Source organism: Schistocerca gregaria, chromosome 5 (assembly GCF_023897955.1).
Source record: "Schistocerca gregaria isolate iqSchGreg1 chromosome 5, iqSchGreg1.2, whole genome shotgun sequence".
In the NCBI taxonomy this organism is placed as follows: Eukaryota; Metazoa; Arthropoda; class Insecta; order Orthoptera; family Acrididae; genus Schistocerca; species Schistocerca gregaria.
The window spans coordinates 37,927,130-37,950,505 of record NC_064924.1 but is presented as its reverse complement, the minus strand read 5'-3'; positions in this window follow the sequence as shown (position 1 = coordinate 37,950,505).

Below are 23,376 nucleotides of genomic sequence, written 5' to 3'. Positions count from 1 at the left end.
AGCGCACAGACTTGAAATTTGCCAGGAAATCCTCTCGCGTTACGAGAATGATTTAGCACCGTCTGACTTCCATCTGTTCCCGATAATGAAAGACGATCTGCGGGGACAACTTTATTCTTCTGATGAAGACGTTGAGGTAACTGTGAGCCTGTGGTTACGGAAACAGAGTGTGACTTCTCCCGTGACGGTTTCAGAAAACTTGTTCATCGTTGGCAGAAACGTATCAAATTAGTTGGTGATTATGTGGAAAAGTGAATGTTGTTAATTGAAGATCACAATCTAAGGAGTATTTCTGGGTTTGATTTGTTAAAATATTCCCATCCAAAACCAATTAACGAAGGTGGAGGCTGTTGTGGTTGGCAGGAGAGCCAACACAGGGTTACTAAAGGAGGCCGAAATGCACGCGTTTTAGATCACGCAGGCTGGCGTGAGGTCTGGAACATGACAAGGGAATTAGAATTGAGAAAAACGGACGTAGCTGGTGGAATACTTAACTTTAATCCATTAATGGAGAACGTCGCTCTTTATGGTACATGATTCACAATCTCAATAGTACGGATACTGGCGCCTTGCTAGATCGTAGCAAATGACGTAGCTGAAGGTTATGCTAAACTGTCGTCTCTGCAAATGAGAGCGTATGTAGACAGTGAACCATCGCTAGCAAAATCGGCTGTACAACTGGGGCGAGTGCTAGGAAGTCTCTCTAGACCTGTCGTGTGGCGGCGCTCGGTCTGCAATCACTGATAGAGGCGACATGCGAGTCCGACGTATACTACCGGACCGCGGCCGATTTAAAGGCTATCACCTAGCAAGTGTGGTGTGTGCCGGTGACACCACATTCCTCCCCCGCAAATCGGCGTACGGTCGTGGCATAAGGCTTCCGCCCGCCGTGGGGAGGACCGCATGTTGACGTATGCGACGCGGTCGGGAGCCTAACAACAGGCGAGGCTGTGCCACCCGCACCCTGCCACCACAGAGGAATTACTTTTCATTCAGTCCTCGCAGCAGAAATTTCCTTTTTTTTTCTAATCCGCTGCAACGCACAAAATTTCGTAATATTTACAACAGCTGTGATCGTCAAATCCGTGTCTGGTCGTTCACACATGCATGTACGGAGTCCGAAGGACATTGTAATCTAAGATCAACACAGTATAAAAGCACAAACATAGCGATAATCATTTGTTCTAAAAATTACATTCAACTTACATTATGCATAAAAAGTTGCACAATTCAGAATGTGCTGCTCTTTTTGAATGAGCCATCCACACCTACTAGTCGCAGAGCTGAAGAAACGTCACGAATCATGCAGTAGCCCACAACAAGACTGACGCAACTGCTCTGCAGTGGACAAATTGCGAGAGAGGCCTGACATTTCTCGTGCACGTTGGGACCTTAACACGGTATTTGTCAGTTACAAAAACAAAAAAAATTCTGTTTTTTGACTCGTGTCACTTCTCTTGCGGGGGTGCGATATTATTTAAACTCGGTATTCTGGTATTGGTATACACCTCAAAATCAAAGTGAATAAATGTAAGCAACTGGAGAATTATTGTGAAATAAAGTTAACGATTTTAGCTTTACGATTTAATCCTGCCAATCACGACGAATCATAGCGCAACTCCTGCAAATGTACACTAATGGCCATTAAAATTGCTACACCACGAAGATGACGTGCTACAGACGCGAAATTTAACCGACATGAAGAAGATGCTGTGATATGCAAATGATTAGCTTTTCAGAACATTCACACAAGGTTGGCGCCGGTGGCGACACCTACAACGTGCTGACATGTGGAACGTTTCAAACCGGTTTCTCATACACAAACAGCAGTTTACCGGCGTTGCCTGGTGAAACGTTGTTGTGATGCCTCGTGTAAGGGCGAGAAATGCGTACCATCACGTTTCCGACTTTCATAAATGTCGGATTGTAGCCTATCACGATTGTAGTTTATCGTATCGCGACATTGCTGCTCGCGTTGGTCGAGATCCAATGACTGTTAGTAGAATATGGAATCGGTGGGTTCAGGAGGGTAATTCGGAACGCCGTGCTGGATCCCAACGGCCTCGTATCACTAGCAGTCGAGATGACAGGCATCTTATCCGCATGTCTATAACGGTTCGTACAGCCACGTCTCGATTCCTGAGTCAACAGATGGGGAAGTTTGCAAGACAACGACCATCTGCACCAACAGTTCGACGAGGTTTGCAGCAGCATGGACTATCAGCTCGGAGACCATGGCTACGGTTACCCTTGACGCTGCATCACAGACAGGAGCGCCTGCGACGGTGTGCCCAACGACGAACCTGGGTGCACGAATGCCAAAACCTCATTTTTTCGGATGAATCCTGGTTCTGTTTACTGCATCATGATGGTCGCATACGTGTTTGGCGACATCGTGGTGAACGCACATTGGAGCGGGTATTCGTCATCGCCATACTAGCGAATCACACGGCGTGGTGGTATGGGGTGCCATTGGTTACACGTCTCGGTCACCTCTTGTTCGCAATGACGGCACCATCATTCGACCCCTGCGAAACCCTACATTGCCGGCCAGTGTGGCAGTGCGGTTCTAGGCGATTCAGTCTGGAACCGCGAGACCGCTATGGTCCCAGGTTCGAAGCCTGCCTCGGGCATGGATGTGTGTGATGTCCTTAGGTTAGTTAGGTTTAATTAGTTCTAAGTCTCATAGTGCTCAGAGCCATTTGAACCTTTTTTTATCCCTGGGAAACCCTACATTTCAGCAGGATAATGCACGACCGCATGTTGCAGGTCCTATACGGGCCTTTCTGGATACAAAAAATGTTCGACCGCTGCCGTGGCCAGCACATTCTCTAGATCCCTCACCAATTGAAAACATCTGGTCAATGGTGGCCGAGCAACTGGCTCGTCACAATACGCCAGTCGCTGCTCTTTATGAAAGGTAGTATTGTGTTGAAACTTCATAGACAGATGTACCTGTACACGCCATCCAAGATCTGTTTTACTCAATGCCCAGGCGTATCAAGGCTGTTATTACGGCCAGTGGTGGTTGATCTGGGTACTGATTTCTCAGGATCCATGCACCCAAATTGCGTGAAAATGTAATCACATGTCAATTCTAGTATAATATATTTGTCCAATGAATACCCGTTTATCATCTGCATTTCTTCTTGGTGTAGCATTTTTAATGGCCAGTAGTGTACTTCCACTTTCACATTGTCTCCTTTAAAACCCAAATAAAATAACGCACAATACATAGAGCTACGCTACTTCTTCAGACGCTTATTTACACTGCCTTTGTGAATCGCAACATAAAAATCCTCAAAGCAAAAAGACTTCAGGCACCAGTTACAGGTCAGGAACAATTAACAAGACATGTTACCAATATCAGACAGTGTTTCACAAACCTCTAACGGGCTCCGCTGCACAGTAATTTGCGCTCGGGCTGTTGCAGGGGTCCCGAGCAGTGTGTCGAACAAATTTAGGAAAATGGTTCAAATGGCTCTGAGCACTATGGGACCTAACATCTGACGTCATCAGTCCCCTAGAACTTAGAACTACTTAAACCTAACTAACCTAAGGACATCACACACATCCATGCCCGAGGCAGGATTCGAACCTGCGACCGTAGCAGTGATGCTATTCCGGACTGAGCACCTAGAACCGCGGCCGGCAACAAATTTAGGAAGTGTGCTTTCATAAGGTCATTACTATGTACTATGAATATTATGGCCCGAATTTTCATGCATGATCGAATGCTGAGACTGATATCCTGCAAATATGCCTTCTCCTTAGAATAAGAGGCCAAGTTGGTGATGTTTCCTTGTAAGTGAAAACAATGTTTTTATGTATATAGACTGAAGCGGAGAGTGAAAATTCGTGGGAATCTCGGGAATCGAACCCAGGTCTTCTGCTTATTAAGCAGGCGCGTTAGCGACTGAGCCACCATTGCACAGACTTTCTCACACTTGCACGGATTACCCCGGCACCTCCTTCCTCGATACAAACTTTCAGTGCTGCCTCAGTCTACTTTAAATTCCTCCTTACACACGAACATAACTACCGAGACTCTCCATGTTCTGGCGACCCGGGTTCGAATCCCGGTCTTGGTACAAATTTTCACCCGCCGCTTCAGTCTACCTACATAAAATCATATTCGTATGAGAGCAGTAAAGTCTCTCAAATAGTGTCATTTCATTTGTACATGTACATGTACCTTATTCCTTCTTCTGAAATTATAAAAAAGAGTTTCTTCTCGTTTTTTTTAATTTTTTTACTGAGGAATCTGCTGAACTAAAACTTAAGTCTTACGTAATAAAAATTATACTTCCTCGTGAAACTAAATTCAATCTTTCGTATAACTAATCAAATTTTTTTCTTCATGAGTGTGGTTTGTGGTTGCACCACAAGAACTTATGAAGATGGAAACAATTCTTTTGTTTCTTCTTGTCCCAATTACAAGGCAGTTAAGGTACTAAAGTATTTAATGCCTTACGTGCCTAAACCCGTATTTATAATTAGTATACGTGAGATAAGCCTTTTTAGTTCGCGTTTCATTTGGCGATGGTTTCTTTGTCATCATATCTCTGTCTGTCGTTGGCCCGTTTATCTCTGTTATTTTTACGTAAGATGGATAGTGATGTGTTGCTCACAGTCATTGATTGACTCTCCTCCCTCTTTAAAGACGTAGTGGATGAAATATGAGCGTTCTAGTCTTGACGCTGGAAACCCTTTAAAGTCCATGTACGTTATTTTCTTGCTGTTTGTTCCATTAACACTCGTTGGCAACAAACCTGCGGTTTAAACTTCATCCGCTTCCATAGGCCTGCAGTTTTGGTGCAGCTTACAGCACGGTGCATGGCTGTGTGAAAAAGTCCACTGTACGGACAGCACGGTTGACCAGTCAGTGTCATGCTGTGGCGTCGCGCAGTCGTTGGGATTGTAAACATGTAAGCTGCTGAGCGCAACTGTAATCTTAACGACTTTTCTGCAAACTTTGATCAGACGCTCTTCCAGTCTGTTTTGTCTGGTTTATTGGTGGATGAGATGGAGCATTGTTCCCAATGGTTCCTAATATTTCCTTCCTATTATTAGATTTTTCACTACAAGAGCTGAACATTTTCTTCACAATCTGTAATGGCAAGACCGCCTTCGTTAAGTGTTTTTCTCAATGAATCCCAGGCCACCCCAAACAAATCATCTTTCTAAATCAACAATCCTACGTACTTTTTCACTTGGGCGATACATTTCCTATCGATTGGCATGCTTTGTACTACATACCACACTTTCGATAGGGCGAGGATATTTACTCGTTCGATCCTTTGAATGATCTTCAGTGCGATAGGGTCTGCAGCTGCGATGCATTTTTTGAAAGATTTCGTAATGTTTTCAGCTGCCAATCTCTTTATTTCATGTACGATATTACGATTTCGGCCTTAGGTCATTTTCAAGTATTTCATGGATGATATTTGGTGGTAAATTATGCCATGTATGCTGTTGCTCCTATGGGTCCATGTTATGCTCATAAAATAAATCCGAGACGTTTTCCGCTATTTTAGGAGCGCGTTACCTTTAAATGATGTTTGTGTCGTACTGTTCGCTGTAATGGCACCTCTCGCTCCGTCTACTGTTCCCTTACAACCGACGTCAATTAGCTCGTTCATGTTTTTCCTGAATTGCACTCCGAGCACTTCCATTTCAGCACATTCGGTGAAGGGATGAGGCATGGGAATGAGCACCTTCATTTACCCACACGAGCTGTGTTTTCTCGTTGTTCGTCTTTTCCCCTGCTGCCTCGTTATAATCGTCCATCTTTGCTGTCATTCCTACGATGTCTTGGGGTTCGGTAATTACAATGGTAACATCATCAGCGTAAGCGTTCACTGTGAATCGCTGTCCACCCACCTGTAATCCTGGTGCAGAGGCTCTTATCGTACGAAATAAAGATTCTAAAGAGACGACGAACAGAATCATTGGCAAGGGACAACCCTAGCGAACAGAACGTTGGATTTGAAATGCGTTCGTGAAGTGACCATTGATTTGCACCTTGGAAACCAGATGGTATTGTTTCAGTAGCAGTAAATGTACTGTTTTTTTATGGATACCTGAAATGCACTAGCACACTTCTTAGATACTGATGGCTGACGTTACGAAAACTCTCTCTAAATCGATGTTCAGAAGCCCTACTTCAGGATACTTCCACGAGAAGAAAGTCGTATCCCTTAAGAAGCAAATTCCATCTACAATACTTCTCTTAGGTACGCTACACGTCTTTTCCGATCCGAGGATGTCTGGAGCGGTTTGCTTTAATCTTGACGCTATGACACGAGATATTATTTTCGAGTCAGCGCATAGCAACGTTATCGGCCTAAAATCCGTTACTCTTCGTGGGTTCTTTTTCTTGGAAACGAGCACTAAAATTCCTTGTTCCTTTTCGAAGTGTAGGCATCCGTATAGTTGTTTCTCTGTAGCTATTTCCATGAACTCTTTATTTATAACTGATAAGAATGTTTGGTAAATGATAACGTCTTCAGTTTCTTCCTCAGATTCTGGTTCGGAAAACAGAGTGATGCTTTCGTTTGTTAGACGTGGCGTAAAAATTTGTAGCAGCTGTGCTGTTTTAGAGCATGAGATGGTTGTGCACCCTACAGTCTTTGGAAATGTTCACTGATCCCTTCCTTGCCGTCTGGAGACAGTATGTTACTTCGACATCTCTGTTTGTATCTTCTCCGCTCTCTTGTGAGCTGATAAATACCCTACTTCTCATCTGGTATACGCCCGTAGTCCTTGCAGGTGAGAATTTTCTATTCTATGTCCTTTTTCTGCAGTTATAATATTTTCTTTTTGAATTTTTTTTTTTTTAAATCCCTTCCTCGATCTACCACGTTGTCTACTTTTGCATTCAGTTCACGAGTGATAAGGTAGCAGTATTGTATGTTATTCGTCCTAATTTGATTAATCCTGTAGGCATTTATAAATAGTTTCCGGATTCCAGGTCTTACAAAGCCTATCCGCCACTCGGTAGGGTTACGAAAGAAACGTTTCCCGGTAATCCACGATCTGTAACGGGTACTGAACTCTGTATTTGCCCATGGTATGTGGAGCAGGGTAGTATTTCATCTCCAGTATTCTCTACCAATTGTTTTGGAACGACGGAGATCTTTTGGTTTAACTATTAGTGCGTGATTGTCGGAAAAGCTGACAAGAATTACGTCGTAATCTGACACAATTATTCCCGTTGTGATGCAGATCCCGTCAAGCTCCGACGGTGCTACTGCCGAGACACACGTGCAGTGGGTACGGGTGAAGCCAAGGCGTTCAGCTAGATCTTTCAAGTTCAGGTCTGTGATCATGACGTCCAAGGGACCTGAGAAGGGTGTTGCGCCTTTCGATTCTATAGCCCTTAGAACGAAATTAAAATCCCCTGCAATGATGATCTCGCCTTTTGCCTGTCTCAGATCATACGAGATATCTTCGGTAGAAAACTTCGCCGTTGCAGCTCTGTTATTTGAAGAGAAGGGAGCATAGAGATTTAAAAGGGGTACCCCATTCAGAAAGTCTTTGCATATTCATCCTCCCGGCTCTTTCTCTACGTCCTGTAACTCTAACCCATCCCTGGTTAAAATACAGCAATGACTGAAACAAACCTACACTCCTGGAAATTGAAATAAGAACACCGTGAATTCATTGTCCCAGGAAGGGGAAACTTTATTGACACATTCCTGGGGTCAGATACATCACATGATCACACTGACAGAACCACAGGCACATAGACACAGGCAACAGAGCATGCACAATGTCGGCACTAGTACAGTGTATATCCACCTTTCGCAACAATGCAGGCTGCTATTCTCCCATGGAGACGATCGTAGAGATGCTGGATGTAGTCCTGTGGAACGGCTTGCCATGCCATTTCCACCTGGCGCCTCACTTGGACCAGCGTTCGTGCTGGACGTGCAGACCGCGTGACCACGACGCTTCATCCAGTCCCAAACATGCTCAATGGGGGACAGATCCGGAGATCTTGCTGGCCAGGGTAGTTGACTTACACCTTCTAGAGCACGTTGGGTGGCACGGGATACATGCGGACGTGCATTGTCCTGTTGGAACAGCAAGTTCCCTTGCCGGTCTAGGAATGGTAGAACGATGGGTTCGATGACGGTTTGGATGTACCGTGCACTATTCAGTGTCCCCTCGACGATCACCAGAGGTGTACGGCCAGTGTAGGAGATCGTTCCCCACACCATGATGCCGGGTGTTGGCCCTGTGTGCCTCGGTCGTATGCAGTCCTGATTGTGGCGCTCACCTGCACGGCGCCAAACACGCATACGACCATCATTGGCACCAAGGCAGAAGTGACTCTCATCGCTGAAGACGACACGTCTCCATTCGTCCCTCCATTCACGCCTGTCGCGACACCACTGGTGGCGGGCTGCACGATGTTGGGGCGTGAGCGGAAGACGGCCTAACGGTGTGCGGGACCGTAGCCCAGCTTCATGGAGACGGTTGCGAATGGTCCTCGCCGATACCCCAGGAGCAACAGTGTCCCTAATTTGCTGGGAAGTGGCGGTGCGGTCCCCTACGGCACTGCGTAGGATCCTACGGTCTTGACGTGCATCCGTGCGTCGCTGTGGTCCGGTCCCAGGTCGACGGGCACGTGCACCTTCCGCCGACCACTGGCGACAACATCGATGTACTGTGGAGACCTCACGCCCCACGTGTTGAGCAATTCGGCGGTACGTCCACCCGGCCTCCCGCATGCCCACTATACGCCCTCGCTCAAAGTCCGTCGACTGCACATACGGTTCACGTCCACGCTGTCGCGGCATGCTACCAGTGTTAAAGAGTGCGATGGAGCTCCGTATGCCACGGCAAACTGGCTGACACTGACGGCGGCGGTGCACAAATGCTGCGCAGCTAGCGCCATTCGACGGCCAACACCGCGGTTCCTGGTGTGTCCGCTGTGCCGTGCGTGTGATCATTGCTTGTACAGCCCTCTCGCAGTGTCCGGAGCAAGTATGGTGGGTGTGACACACCGGTGTCAATGTGTTCTTTTTTCCATTTCCAGGAGTGTATATTTTCGCCAATGACTTAATACAAAAAGGCAGTATCGATATCATTAGAATTAAGAAATCTGCCCAAAATATTTATCTTTCCTTCATTCCCTATCTCACAAGTTTTTAACGTTAAGAACGTAAGCACTCTTCCATTTTACGTATAACCAACAGTGAACGTGTGACCACTTATTCACGTCTTTAATGTTTTGATCCAGGATCATTTTTTGTTCGTGCTATTGACGTATCTACCTTCCGATTGTCTTTTCGGTGGTCTTTCACTTCTTCACTACTCGTTTCGTTATGTGGCACGTGGGCTTCATCCGTGGCGAGTTTGCAGTACGTTGGGGTGTGAGCGACGCCTGACTGCAGGTGGCTCGTTCAGAGTCTCCAGCGGTGTTGCCAGCTGAACCGTCGACGACAATGGAAAGATGTTTTGGACGCGTGTCCTGCTTTGGTCCCATTTTTACCATGTACCTTATCAGCTTTTGAAGCCTCACTCAACTGTTGTTGCGTGGTAGCCTGTTGTGTTCCTCCGTCCGTTTGCTGTTGTTTACTTTCCTTTTCCGGAGCAGCACGGCTGTGGAGGTCTGTTACAACTGGTACAGATGACTGATGTACCACAGGTACTGCCACAGGTGAGTCAGTCTCAATTCAGACAGTAGAAAAAAAAATCATTTTAACATATTTCTTCTTCCTCAGTGCTTGGGAAGAACTGCCATCATCGTCTTCTGCTTGAGTTCAAGTTTTCTTTTTCCAAAGCCCGTTTTAAAATCTTGTTCAGCAAAACAGAACTATACAATTTGGCAAACATACAATGCTTTTCACTATCGATCTGGGTGAATTCCGTAAAATACCGGAGTTATCGTGTAACTAATTAAGGATTTCCAAAGCATTAGGCTGACCATGACGAGAATTCTTGTCGGAAGAAAATCTTAACGTTCTTTTCCTGAGAGAGTCCAACATGTTAAACGAGCTCTTTCACCAAACAAAAGCGGGGGCCAGCCGTTGTGGCCGAGCGGTTCTAGGCGCTTCAGTCTGAAACCGCGCGACCGCTACGGTCGCAAGTTCGAATCCTGTCTCGGGCATAGATGTCTGTGATGTCCTTAGGTTAGTTAGGTTTAAGTAGTTCTACGTTCTAGGCGACTGATGAACTCAGATGTTAGGTCCCATAGTGCTAGGAGCCATTTGAACCATTTTTAGTTTGTTTCAGCAAACGCTTGCTAAATCGGAAGCATTGATCAGTACGTCTTCTAGATAAATATAAGTTCTCGGCAAAATGTGCCTGCGCCAACATGACAAATGTGCGACACTGCCTGCTGCTGTATTAAAACGTCCTGTCACAAGGGAGACTCGTGTAGTAGGCTACTCCGTACCGCGTAACGTGCATCAGCTGATCTGTCCGTTCACTACCGAACTGCTGTTTGCCATACATCACCTGAAAGAGTTACCCAAATACTGCGAAAATCAATCTAAATTCTCTTTACACCGAAATAAGTAGGTCGCTACTTTTTCTCAACACTTTTAAGAATCTAATACATAATAATTATGTTGTAATACAGTTACAAATGGGATGAAGTATGGCAAAAACTGAGATAGCGATGAGAATTACTGAGGCAAAGAGGGAAGGATGACGGCACGAAGCGCATCTGGCCGCCCTCTACCACTAACATTGCCAAGCGGCATGCTCCGTAGAAGGTACGGGACAAAACCAGGAATAAAGGGGCAGAAAGGTATCAGTGTAGTCGTCTGTGTAACACTTTTCCAATTCCGTTACAAAAATATATCGCTGCGTTTATAAAGAGCGTACTTGTTGCAATACCTCCTTTGAAACGGGCATTAACAGTGTTGCCCACTGTAAGCGTCTTTCTTGCGGATTAACAGTTCAGCAGGTAAGATTTTATGCTGCATTCTGATGTGCAATGTATTTGCAGCATACACCACAATGTTTATTAAGCTAAACGAAGTACCATAGTTTTTGACCTTCGCGATGGTTGATTAGAGCCATCATCATAGTATTAAGTTGTCGCTATTTTCAGGATTCTGTAAATGGAACGCATGTATTTTTGTGCACCTCGTAAATTAATTTCTTTCTTTATGGTCATATACATTAATTTATTTGCTGGAAACTACAAATATTTTGTCTTCTGAGCTCAACCATGTAAGGGACCGCAGCTTGTTAGCCTTTCAGACTCCCACCTTTACTGCCTAAGGATGTATCCAACGTCCAAAAATACTTCAGCGCGCGGACACGTCGTCATTGACATCAAACAATGATTTTCATTCTAAGATTTGTGTGTTTGTTACAATAACCTGAATATAAAGACAAAGATTTTATAAAACGAAATAAGTTATAAAGCTATGAGATTCCAAAACACGATAAAGATGCTGTTAAAATTTATTATGTTGTTTGGATGGGATGGAAACTCACCCACAAGCACTTTTTTCGCAATTACGACACTGAGAAGGAATTTATAATGATATAACATCACAAAAAATTCCAACCGATGGCATAACCCCCTAATACGGCAGTTGAACGGCATGAACAGTGTCTTGAAAGGAGGGTATAAGATGAACACCAACAAAAGCTAAACAAGGATAATGGAATGTAGACGAATTAAATCAGGTGATGCTGAGGGAATTAGATTAGGAAATGAGACACTTAAAGTAGTAGTTGAGTTTTGCTATTTGGAGGCCAAAATAACTGATGATGGCCGAAGTAGAGTGGAATTAAAATGTAGGCTGGTATTGGGAAAGAAAGCGTTTCTGAAGAAATGGCTCTGAGCACTATGGGACTTAACATCGGTGGTCATCAGTCTCCTAGAACTTAGAACTACTTAAACCTAACTAACCTAAGGACATCGCACACATCCATGCCCGAGCCACGATTCGAACCTGCGACCGTAGCGGTCACGCGGTTCCAGACTGACGCGCCTAGAACCGCTCGGCCACAGTGATAAATGAAGAGGTCGATAACCGACAGAAAAAACTCTTGCACTCCTGAAAATATTAGGCTACACCACACAGTACGGCAAAATAACATCACCCACTGTCCGCTGACACTTGCCGAAAACGGCATTTCGATATTTTTAATTGTCCGCAAAATGAGAGGCCCACAGGGATTACATGATCCGTCCTGCATAACACTTGTTTAGACAGAGTTCCAGAAAATGTAACAATGTTATGAGAAAAAAAAGCTTTACGCCTCAACTTGAAACCGTAGTGTTACTGTCGGTGTTCTTGTGCTCTTCAATCTGAAGACAAATCGATGCTTCTCTCCAATCTACTCTATCTTATGCAACCATCTTCATCTCCTATTAACTACTGCAACCTACATCTTTTTGAACGTGCTTATTGTATGTGTCTATTGGTCTCCCTCTATAATTTTTACTCCCCTACACTTCTCTCCAATACTAATTGGTGATCCTCTGATGTCTCAGAATGTGTCCTATGAATCGATTCCTTCTCTTAGTCATGTTGTGGCACGAAGTCCATTTCTCCCCAGTTCTAATCGCTATCTCCTCATTAGTTACACGATCTACCCATCTTATCTTCAGCATTATTCAATAGCTACAAATTTCAAAAGCTTGTATTCTCTTCTCATCTAAACTGTTTACTATCCATGTTTAACTTCCTTACAAGGCTACACTCCACACAAATACCTGTATAAAAGTGTTCATCACACGTAGATCTATATTCAATATGTACAAATTTCTCTCCTTTAGAGGCGCTTTTCTTGCCGTTGCCAGTCTACTTTTTATATCCTCTCTACTTCGGCCATGATCTGTATTTTACTGCCCAGATAGCAAAACTCACCATCAATTTTTAGTGTGTCGTTCCAGAACCTAATTCCCTGAACAATGACCGATTTAATTTAGTACATTCAATTATCCTCGTTTTGATTTTCTTGATATTCATCTTATATACTCCTTTCGAGACAATATTCATTCAGTTCAACTGTTCTGCCAAGTGTTTCGCTGTCAGTATCGTTGACAAACATCAGTTTTCATTTCTTCTCCCTGTACTTTATCCCTTCACCAAATTTTTTGGTTTCCTTTACTGCTTGTTTAATGTACATATTGAACAACATCGGGCACAGGCTACAACTCCGTCTCACATACTGGGACGTCAAGTTATCGCCAGTTTAGTACTGGAGGGAAGCGTGTCGGGGGTGGGGGGTAAAATCGTAGAGGGAGACTAAGAGATGAATACGTTAAGGAGATTCAGAAGGATGTAGGTTGCACCAATTAGTCGGAGATGAAGAGGCTTCATCAGATAGAGTTGAGATCTGCATCAAACCAGTCTTCGGACTGAAGATCACACAACAACACGGCTCACCATTAATTCTGATCCACATGGATGTATGTGTCAAGTACACGAACACAAGAATACTGATTTTTCTAGGCTGGCTGTTAGTTTTTTACTTCAACAGAAATAAACAAATAGTGCATAGCTCACAAATGTTACTGCTGCTCTAACGAACAGAGGGCCACTCATCTGTTCATTTGTTTCACTGTCATGAATTATTCATTTTTTCTGTAATACTGCCCAGTAGCCGGACGACCTCAGCAGATGTCTCCCGTAGATGGAGACGAAACGTTCAGTGGAAATTTTAAACATCGACCACGGCCTGTCAGCCCGGAAGTTTCAACTGAAGACGAATGGAAACGCTTACGCAAGCATCAGTAGCGTAATAGAGGTTATTTAGAGGGAGGTAGCTTTACGCTACTGGTCGTGGGGAAGCCATAAAATACAAGTAATGACAGGTCACCTGGATGATACGAGACGCTGTGAGAACCGAGGATGAACAGTGTAACTGGAGGACGGAGTTTACGTTCGCTGTACCGCCTCACAAGGAAACCGGTCTTACTCGCTAGTAGTCGTGGAAGAATTTATGAGGATGACAACAGGAAGTGCTGCTAAGAACTTTTAATGTAACAAGGAACTTATTTATATTCGTTAGATTTGTTAATCAATGAAATTGGAGTCGATTGTGATATGTGCAGTCAGTGTGACGTAACAGCAGTACATGTACCAGAAATGTAGTTAATACATCATACTCGGTATTACTACACTAAACGTCCACAGCTCGTGGTCGTGCGGTAGCGTTCTCGCTTCCCGGGTTCGATTCCCGGCGGGGTCGGGGATTTTCTCTGCCTCGTGATGATTGGGTGTTGTGTGATGTCCTTAGGTTAGCTAGGTTTGAGTATTTCCAAGTTCCAGGGGACTGATGACCATAGATGTTAAGTCCCATAGTGCTCAGAGCCATTTTGAACTACACTAAACGGATCTGATTTGGACCAGTCGACAATTGATTGTGGACAAATTATTCTGAAACAGTTGAGATATTTCCATTGCATACTGAAATTAAAAGTAGACGATACTGCGGCCATTGCGTTAAACGTTCTCTCTCAGAGGCGGTTTTGTTGGAGCCTGGCGTGGACTCTGAGTCGTGCCTTTGTGCCAGCGACACCAGCGACCCTGTTCAAACCCCGTATGGGCGGCCAGCTCCAGATTTTGCACGCATTCGGTAAACGCCGTGAAAACGGGCGCCGGCGCCGTGTCTCTGACTGCGACAGCGCCGATCCCCTCGGCTTTCCTTCCCTAGTTCTACTGACTCGCCCTAGATGCGACATCAAACCCCGATCTTGCCAGTTTGGCGTTTGCTGTGAAAAAAACTCCGTCTGCGTTTAACACGTTTGACAATGCTGCGCTACACAGGTGAGGAGGAAGAGCAAGCGCGCTTGCGAAATCTGTGCAGTGTTTCGAGGAAGACAAATCCAGCGCCGCGCTGCGTAATCCCCGCGCGGGTGTTTGTGAGCGCGCCGGCGCTGCCTGCCGCGGATTAACCGCGCTCGCCGGCGGTTATCTCCGCACTGATCTCTGACAACACTGCACTCAGCGCGGCGCGCAGGCACTGCGCTGGGCAACTCGGTGACGCCGCGGCAGTGTAAACTAATGGAGCAGCCGGTGGGGAGCTCGTGGAGAGCACAAGTAACTGCACATTCCCCTTGGCCAATGTCATTAGATACCTTTGAACACATTATGGGAGTGACAGTGATCAAGGTGTCACAAATATTAAAAATTTTATAGCTTTATAACTTTATGTATTTTCTTTAATGTATGTAGCCCTTTAATTAAAGCTTTGTATACGACTTGTAGGTCTGAAGATGACCACAGCAGTGGTCAATACGGGTCACCTTAATAAATAAATCGTGATCAAGACTGTTTTTAATAGTAAATCGATGTCATTAGGATCTGGAAAAACTTCCACCAGGAAGCAGTACCGCGTTGTACTTTCCAAGAACTGTACCCCATAGAAATAATTGTGTTTCAGTACTATGGCTATTGTGAGGTGCCATTTGTTGCATTATTTATTTATTTTTGTGGCTTAGATTCACGTTTATTAACCATTTGTCTAGCATATAAACATAAACAGCAAAAAATTCACAATCATCAAAACAATTAAATGGTAATATTACATATGCAAATAAAACAGTGTAAAAATTGTATAAACGACTGGCATATCGATTTAAAGTACCATAAAGCATGAAATGGGAAATCATTCTGCTCCGTCAGTAGGAGCCTACCAAGGAACTCGTGTCGGTTTGCTCGTTTTTTTTTTTCTTCATTCATAGGTTGCATCGTATTTAATTCAACCTTAACTTCTATCTTAACTTCTTGTATCAGGTTCTTTATGTTACATTTTAACACTCTTTTATCACACTCGTGTTTTTCTTATCTGGTCACATTTGGTTCTAATTTAGTTGTTAATTTCTGATCCCCTGAATTCAGGTCCTTAACGCTAGATTTCAAGTTCCAGTCTAGTAAACTAATACTAGCTTCAAACGTGGACATCATCTTATCCCTAAATACCTTAAAGTAAGATTTAATTTCTTCCCTATGTGCCTGAAACTCTCTGATTATTTCGTGCTACAGACTAGGCGGCTCCACCGTCCCTTATCCTCACTATTCCACTTTTTGATTCACCTGCAATTGAACCGCAGATCTTGCCGTTCGTGAGGAGGCTTGCGTGCCTCAGCAATACAGATACACTCCTGGAAATGGAAAAGAGAAAACATTGACACCGGTGTGTCAGACCCACCATACTTGCTCCGGACACTGCGAGAGAACTGTACAAGCAATGATCACACGCACGGCACAGAGGACACACCAGGAACCGCGGTGTTGGCCGTCGAATGGCGCTAGCTGCGCAGCATTTGTGCACCGCCGCCGTCAGTGTCAGCCAGTTTGCCGTGGCATACGGAGCTCCATCGCACTCTTTAACACTGGTAGCATGCCGCGACAGCGTGGACGTGAACCGTATGTGCAGTTGACGGACTTTGAGCGAGGGCGTATAGTGGGCATGAGGGAGGCCGGGTGGACGTACCACCGAATTGCTCAACACGTGGGGCGTGAGGTCTCCACAGTACATCGATGTTGTCGCCAGTGGTCGGCGGAAGGTGCACGTGCCCGTCGACCTGGGACCGGACCGCAGCGACGCACGGATGCACGCCAAGACCGTAGGATCCTACGCAGTGCCGTAGGGCACCGCACCGCCACTTCCCAGCAAATTAGGGACACTGTTGCTCCTGGGGTATCGGTGACGACCATTCGCAACCTTCTCCATGAAGCTGGGCTACGGTCCCGCACACCGTTAGGCCGTCTTCCGCTCACGCCCCAACATCGTGCAGCCCGCCTCCAGTGGTGTCGCGACAGGCGTGAATGGAGGGACGAATGGAGACGTGTCGTCTTCAGCGATGAGAGTCGCTTCTGCCTTGGTGCCAATGATGGTCGTATGCGTGTTTGGCGCCGTGCAGGAGAGCGCCACAATCAGGACTGCATACGACCGAGGCACACAGGGCCAACACCCGGCATCATGGTGTGGGGAGCGATCTCCTACACTGGCCGTACACCTCTGGTGATCGTCGAGGGGACACTGCATAGTGCACGGTACATCCAAACCGTCATCGAACCCATCGTTCTACCATTCCTAGACCGGCAAGGGAACTTGATGTTGCAACAGGACAATGCACGTCCGCATGTATCCCGTGCCACCCAACGTGCTCTAGAAGGTGTAAGTCAGCTACCCTGGCCAGCAAGATCTCCGGAACTGTCCCCCATTGAGCATGTTTGGGACTGGATGAAGCGTCGTCTCACGCGGTCTGCATGTCCAGCACGAACGCTGGTCCAACTGAGGCGCCAGGTGGAAATGGCATGGCAAGCCGTTCCAAAGGACTACATCCAACATCTCTACGATCGTCTCCATGGGAGAATAGCAGCCTGCATTGCTACGAAAGGTGGATATACACTGTACTAGTGCCGACATTGTGCATGCTCTGTTGCCTGTGTCTATGTGCCTGTGGTTCTGTCAGTGTGATCATGTGATGTATCTGACCCCAGGAATGTGTCAATAAAGTTTCCCCTTCCTGGGACAATGAAATCACGGTGTTCTTATTTCAATTTTCAGGAGTGTAGATGTACGGACGCTATATGTTGAGAGGACAGCTGAATACAGTGCTATAAATACAAACTCAAATAGGCATACTGCAGAAGTAGATTTACTAATGAGTAAAAATATAGGAACCCTGGTAAGTACTACGAGCAGTACAGTGAACAGGGTAAAATACAGATCGAAAGGCTATTTACAATTTGTACAGAAACCAGATGGCAGTTATAAGAGTCGAGGGGCATGAAAGAGAAGCAGTGGTTGGGAAGGGAGTGAGACAGGGTTGTAGCCTCTCGCCGATGTTATTCAATCTGTATATTGAGCAGTAAAGGAAACAAAAGAAAAATTCGGAGTAGGTATTAAAATCCATAGAGAAGAAATAAAAACCTTGAGGTTCGCCGATGACATTCTAATTCTGTCAGAGACAGCAAAGGACTTGGAAGAGCAGTTAAATGAAATGGACAGTGCCTTGAAAGGAGGGTTTAAGATGAACATCAACAAAAGCAAAACAAGGATAATGGAATGTAGTCGAATTAAGTCGGGTGATGCTGAGGGAATTAGATTAGGAAATGAGACACTTAAAGTAGTAAAGGAGTTTTGCTATTTGGGGAGCAAAATAAGTGATGATGGTCGAAGTAGAGAGTATATAGAATGTAAACTGGCAATGACAAGGAAAGCGTTTCTTAAGAAGAGAAATTTGTTAACATCGAGTACTGATTTAAGTGTCAGGAAGTCGTTTCTGAAAGTATATATATGGAGTGTAGCCATGTATGGAAGTGAAACGTGGTCGATAAATAGCTTAGACAAGAAGAGAATAGAATCTTTCGAAATGTGGTGCTACAGAAGAATGCTGAAGATTAGATGGGTTGATCACATAACTAGTGAGGAGGTATTGAATAGAATTGGGAAGAGGAGGAGCTTGTGGGACAACTTGACTTGAAGAAGGGATCGGTTAGTAGGACATGTTCTGAGACATCGAGGGATCACCAATTTAGTATTGGAGGGAAGCGTGGAGGGCAAAAATTGTAGAGGGAGACCAAGCGATGAATACACTAAGCAGATTCAGAAGGATGTAGGATGTAGGTTGTAGGAGGTACTGGGAGATGAAGAAGCTTGCACAGGATAGAGTAGCATGGAGAGCTGCATCAAACCAGTCTCAGGACTGAAGACCACAACAACAACAAGAGTACGTTCAAAAAATTTCCACCTACACTATTCCTTCTTGCTGCATTCGCAACGTTTACCCGCTACGCATGTTAACTGTCAAATGAGGCCTGCCTCTTTTGTCTGAGGCTCGAAGGGTCGAGGTGCGAAGTAGTTCCGGTTACCTTACCAGACTGCGTGTATAAGGGATTTCCCAAATTGCGTCGTGCATACAGTTTCAGGAAAACTCCACTCGTTTCTTCAGTTACCTGTCGATAGTTATGTTATGTTAAACGGGGACCTAGAAACGACGGAGAGTTTTCGTCCCCGCCGCAGCCGCAGTGGTCTACAACCCCATGACGACTACCACAGTTTTACCCATCCGCCGCGCCACACCGAATCCAGGGTTATTGTACGGTTCGGCCCCCGGTGGATCCCCCAGAGAACGTCTCACGCCAGACGAGTGTAACCCCTATGTTTCCGTGGAATAGTAATGGTGGTGTACGCGCAAGTGGAGAAAAATTGTTTGCGCAGCAATCGCCGACATAGTGTTTCTGAGGCGGAAGAAGGGGAACCAGCCCCCATTTGCCGAGGCAGATGGAAAACCACCTAAAAACCATACATAGACTGGCCGGCTCACCGGAGCTCGACACAAATCCGCCGGTCGGATTCGTGGCGGGAACCAGGCGCTCCTTCCCGCCCGGAAAGTCGTGCGTTAGACCGCACGGCTAACCGAGAGGGCTGTCGATAGTTACCAGTATCTTTGCTCTGATGATAAAATTTTAACTGAAAATAGTAAGTACTCATATATTTAGTTTTTTTAATTACATTATCTCTCAAATGTCGTATAAATCAAATGATATGAGCAGTGATGAACAAAATATAGATTAAAAATTAAGTGTCATACCATCGCTTCACACACGTTCCTTTAACCGTTTGACGAAGATGAACGCTGTCGTCCGGTACCTATGCACAGATACATCAGCTACACAACAGTCGATTAAATCTTCTCTTGTGATTTTCTCGGGATTGCCAGAGTAGTGCACCTTACTAACTGACATTCTACGTTGTTTTGACGGCCTACTAAAGGTGCACAAAATTTGAAGTGAACCGTCGATCTCAGCGTCGCCGCCTCTCCTTGTCAGTGCGATCGTCGCGGCAGACAGCGTTGCCCAAAACATCGCGCCGCTCTCTAACAAATTTCTTAGCGTTAAAGCAAAGAAATTACCCCTCTTCGAGAACATCTGTGTTCTCGGCTGGCCAGTTGCCACCAAGCGATCTCTTGACTGGAAAGTTACGTGAAATGTAATAATATCTCAGCAGCAGGTGGACCCTTGCAGCATTAACGACAGTACAGCTTACAGCGTTTGGCTGGAACAACTGCATGGGGGCTGGCTTGGTGAAAACAAAGCGTTTCATGCCCGTCCTGGTCGGGTGGGAGACCCCACACAGGAGTAAGCTCTATAGAAGCCTTAGCCCCGCATCTGCGTTTAAAAATGCGGACAACTGGAGCAAACAAATTGGCGAAAGCTGGCGGTGGCGGCAGATTTTGCTGGTGGCGAGGGTCCGTCCCCGGCCTGAAACCTCATGGCCACGTAGCTCGGGCAAGTTGGTTCCGAAGCGCCCACCGGCAGTCGCACGCACTAATTCATTACGAGATCCAGTACCAAAAAGAGCCAGGGTGGAGGCCAAAATGGTACAAGTAGCCGATGACATCTTGGGAGAACTGCAGAAATTTGGGCAGAACGAAGAGCTTCGAATTGACAACTAGGGACATAGGAGTAGCGAAGGACCCTGACGCGCTCGACAAAATAAGACGTCTGCAAAGCGCAATTTCCTAACTGAAGTCACAAAACGAAAGACTACAATGGGTGCAAAACTACTCCCATCTCATTCGCCGCATTAGCAGCATCAAGTCAACGGTAAACACAAGGAATAAGATAGAAGAATGTACATTTAACCCTAGTTAGTTTTGTCTTTATGTAAAATTGTGCACAGACACACCGTCTTTGCAAGAGTAATTTCAGTTCACCCTTTTTATAACAGGACAGTACATTCAGTTTACAGTAAAAAGTGGCATACCTTTTGACACTTGTGAAAGAATGAATGATCCAGTCATAGCAAATAACTTTCACTTGTCTACCGCTGTTTCGGATCGTCCGCTGGCACTTTTTAAAAGCAGTCTGATTTTTTTTTTCTTTTGCTACAGCACACAGCACAGCGCATCTTTTTTGTACTAATAATTTCATGTTTCTTTCCTTGTAGCTATTTTTTGTGTAACTATTACGTGTGATATTGTCTATGTTTTCATCTACTTGGCGTATTACGAGTATTCATTAGGTGTGACACATATTCAGTACAAGTGACGAAATAACAAAAAATTGATTTTTAGATTTTGCCGTTAGGCAGCAGTAACCTCATGTCTTCAGTTGCTGCATTTTTTAGAAATTGATTCTGAGTGATAAATCATATTACAATTTTATAATGTTTGGTAACGTTTGTCAATCTGTTAGGAAAGGCAAGCCTACGTTTATAGCATCTGTAGACTTAGAGAAAGGTTTTGACAATGTTGACTGGAATACTCTCTTTCGAATTCTGAAGATGGTAGAGGTCAAATACAGGGAGCGAAAGGCTATTTACAATTTGTACAGAAACCAGATGGCAGATATATGAATTGAGCGGTACGAAAGGAAAGCAGTGATCGGGAACGTAGTGAGACAGGGTTGTAGCCTATCCCCAACGTTATTCTTCTCCGATGTTGTTCAATCTGTATATTGAGAAAGCAGTAAAGGAAACAAAAGAAAAATTTGGAGTAGGAATTAAAATCCATGCAGAAGAAATAAAAACTTTGAACTTTGCCGATGACATTGTAATTCCGTCAGAGACAGCAAAGGACCTGGAACAGCAGCAGAACGGAATGGACAGTGTCTTGAAAAGAGGATATGAGATGGACATCAACAAAAGCAAAACGAGGATAATGGGATTTATCAGGTGATGCTGAGTGTATTAATTAGCATATGAGGTACTTAAAGTAGTAAATGAGTTTCGCTATTTGAGAAGCAAAATAACTCATGATTGTCGAAGTAGGGAAGATACAAAATCTAGACTGACTGTCGCAAGCAAAGAGTTTCTGAAGAAGAGAAATTTGTTAACATCGGGTATAGATTTAAGTGTCAGGAAGTCTTTTCTGAAAGTATTTGTATGGAGTGTAGCCATGTATGGAAGTGGAACATGGACGATAGATAGTTTAGACAAGAAAAGAATAGAAGCTTTCGAAATGTGCTACAGAAGAATGCTGAAGATTAGATGGGTAGCTCACATAACTAATGAGGAGGTACTGAATAGAACTGGGGAGAAGAGGAATTTATGGCACAACTTGACTAGAAGAAGGGATCGGTTGGATGGACTCGTTCTGAGGCATCAAGGGATCACCAGTTTAGTATTGGAGGGAAGCGTGGAGGGTAAAAATCGTAGAGGGAGACCAAGACATGAATACACTAAGCAGATTCAGAAGGATGTAGGTTGCAGTAATTACTCGGAGACGAAGAGGCTAGCACACGATAGAGCAGCATGTTTGTTACGACAGTAAACGGCTCGTCGTGTTCAGCGCAGTGGCGTGCAGCAGCAGAACCTGACCCAACACTGCGACAGCATGTTATTCAGTAATGACCATTTACCGTTTAGCATCAATACTGTAACCAGCAAGGAACGTGATCTAATTACGCAAGTACAGAGAAACGTGCGTACACCTGAAATGGAACGAAACGACAGGAAAAAGATCACTCGAACACAGGGAACAAATAAAGGAAGATTTTCAACCAATGTTTGACGGTACTGCTAACCGATTACAAGTTTTAGAAAGCGACACTGAGAAAACCAAAAACTCACAAAAAATCGACAGCGCAGAAATAATGGCGAAAACTAGCGAAGTCGTCCTCACGTAAATAGTTACCGAGGTAAAAGAGCAGAAGTTACCGAGAACTTCGAAACCTTACACTGAAGTACAGTAAGAACAAATTAGTAACGCCTCCGAACAAACAGACGAACCACACACAAAAATGACAAATTTGTCTGACAACAATGGTCGAGATTCCGATGACACAGTGCCTGTGCACTTCGCGGACACAACTGAATACCAATGTTTGAACCATTTCAAGGAAAATCAGATAAGAATCAACAAACAACAAAAGAATGGCATTGCAACCGTACAGTCACAACTTTCGCGTATTGAAGAAAAATTGAACCATAATAACCGTAGACAAGAGTTTATACCTAGTAACACAAGTCCACACTGTGAAAACCTAGACGACAATAACTTACCGCGCTTGAGAGAATTACCAGCGTGAAGCGCTTCACGTGTGAAGACACGACAGCGAACCGAGCGCTAGGCGCAACCATGAAAACGCCGCGCTAAGACGCAAAGGCAGGTTTGATTATAAACACTTCCTCACTGTACGGAAGTTCAAAGTTTTACGAAATTTCACTAACGAAATTCATCCTGGGGCGTGGCTTGATTAATTTATCTATGCCCTTGAAAACAAGCTAGAACTCATGTACGGATATCTCGAAGACGAACCAGAAGTCTGAATGCGATCGATTATAAGAGACTGTCAATCAGAAGAGGAATTTTATCAGACATTTTTAACTGCATACTGGTCTACATCAAAGCAGAATAAAATCAAACACAACATATTCATGTTGAACAACTTTGAACAATCGGGATTCTCAAGCCGAGTACAGTATTACGGCGGA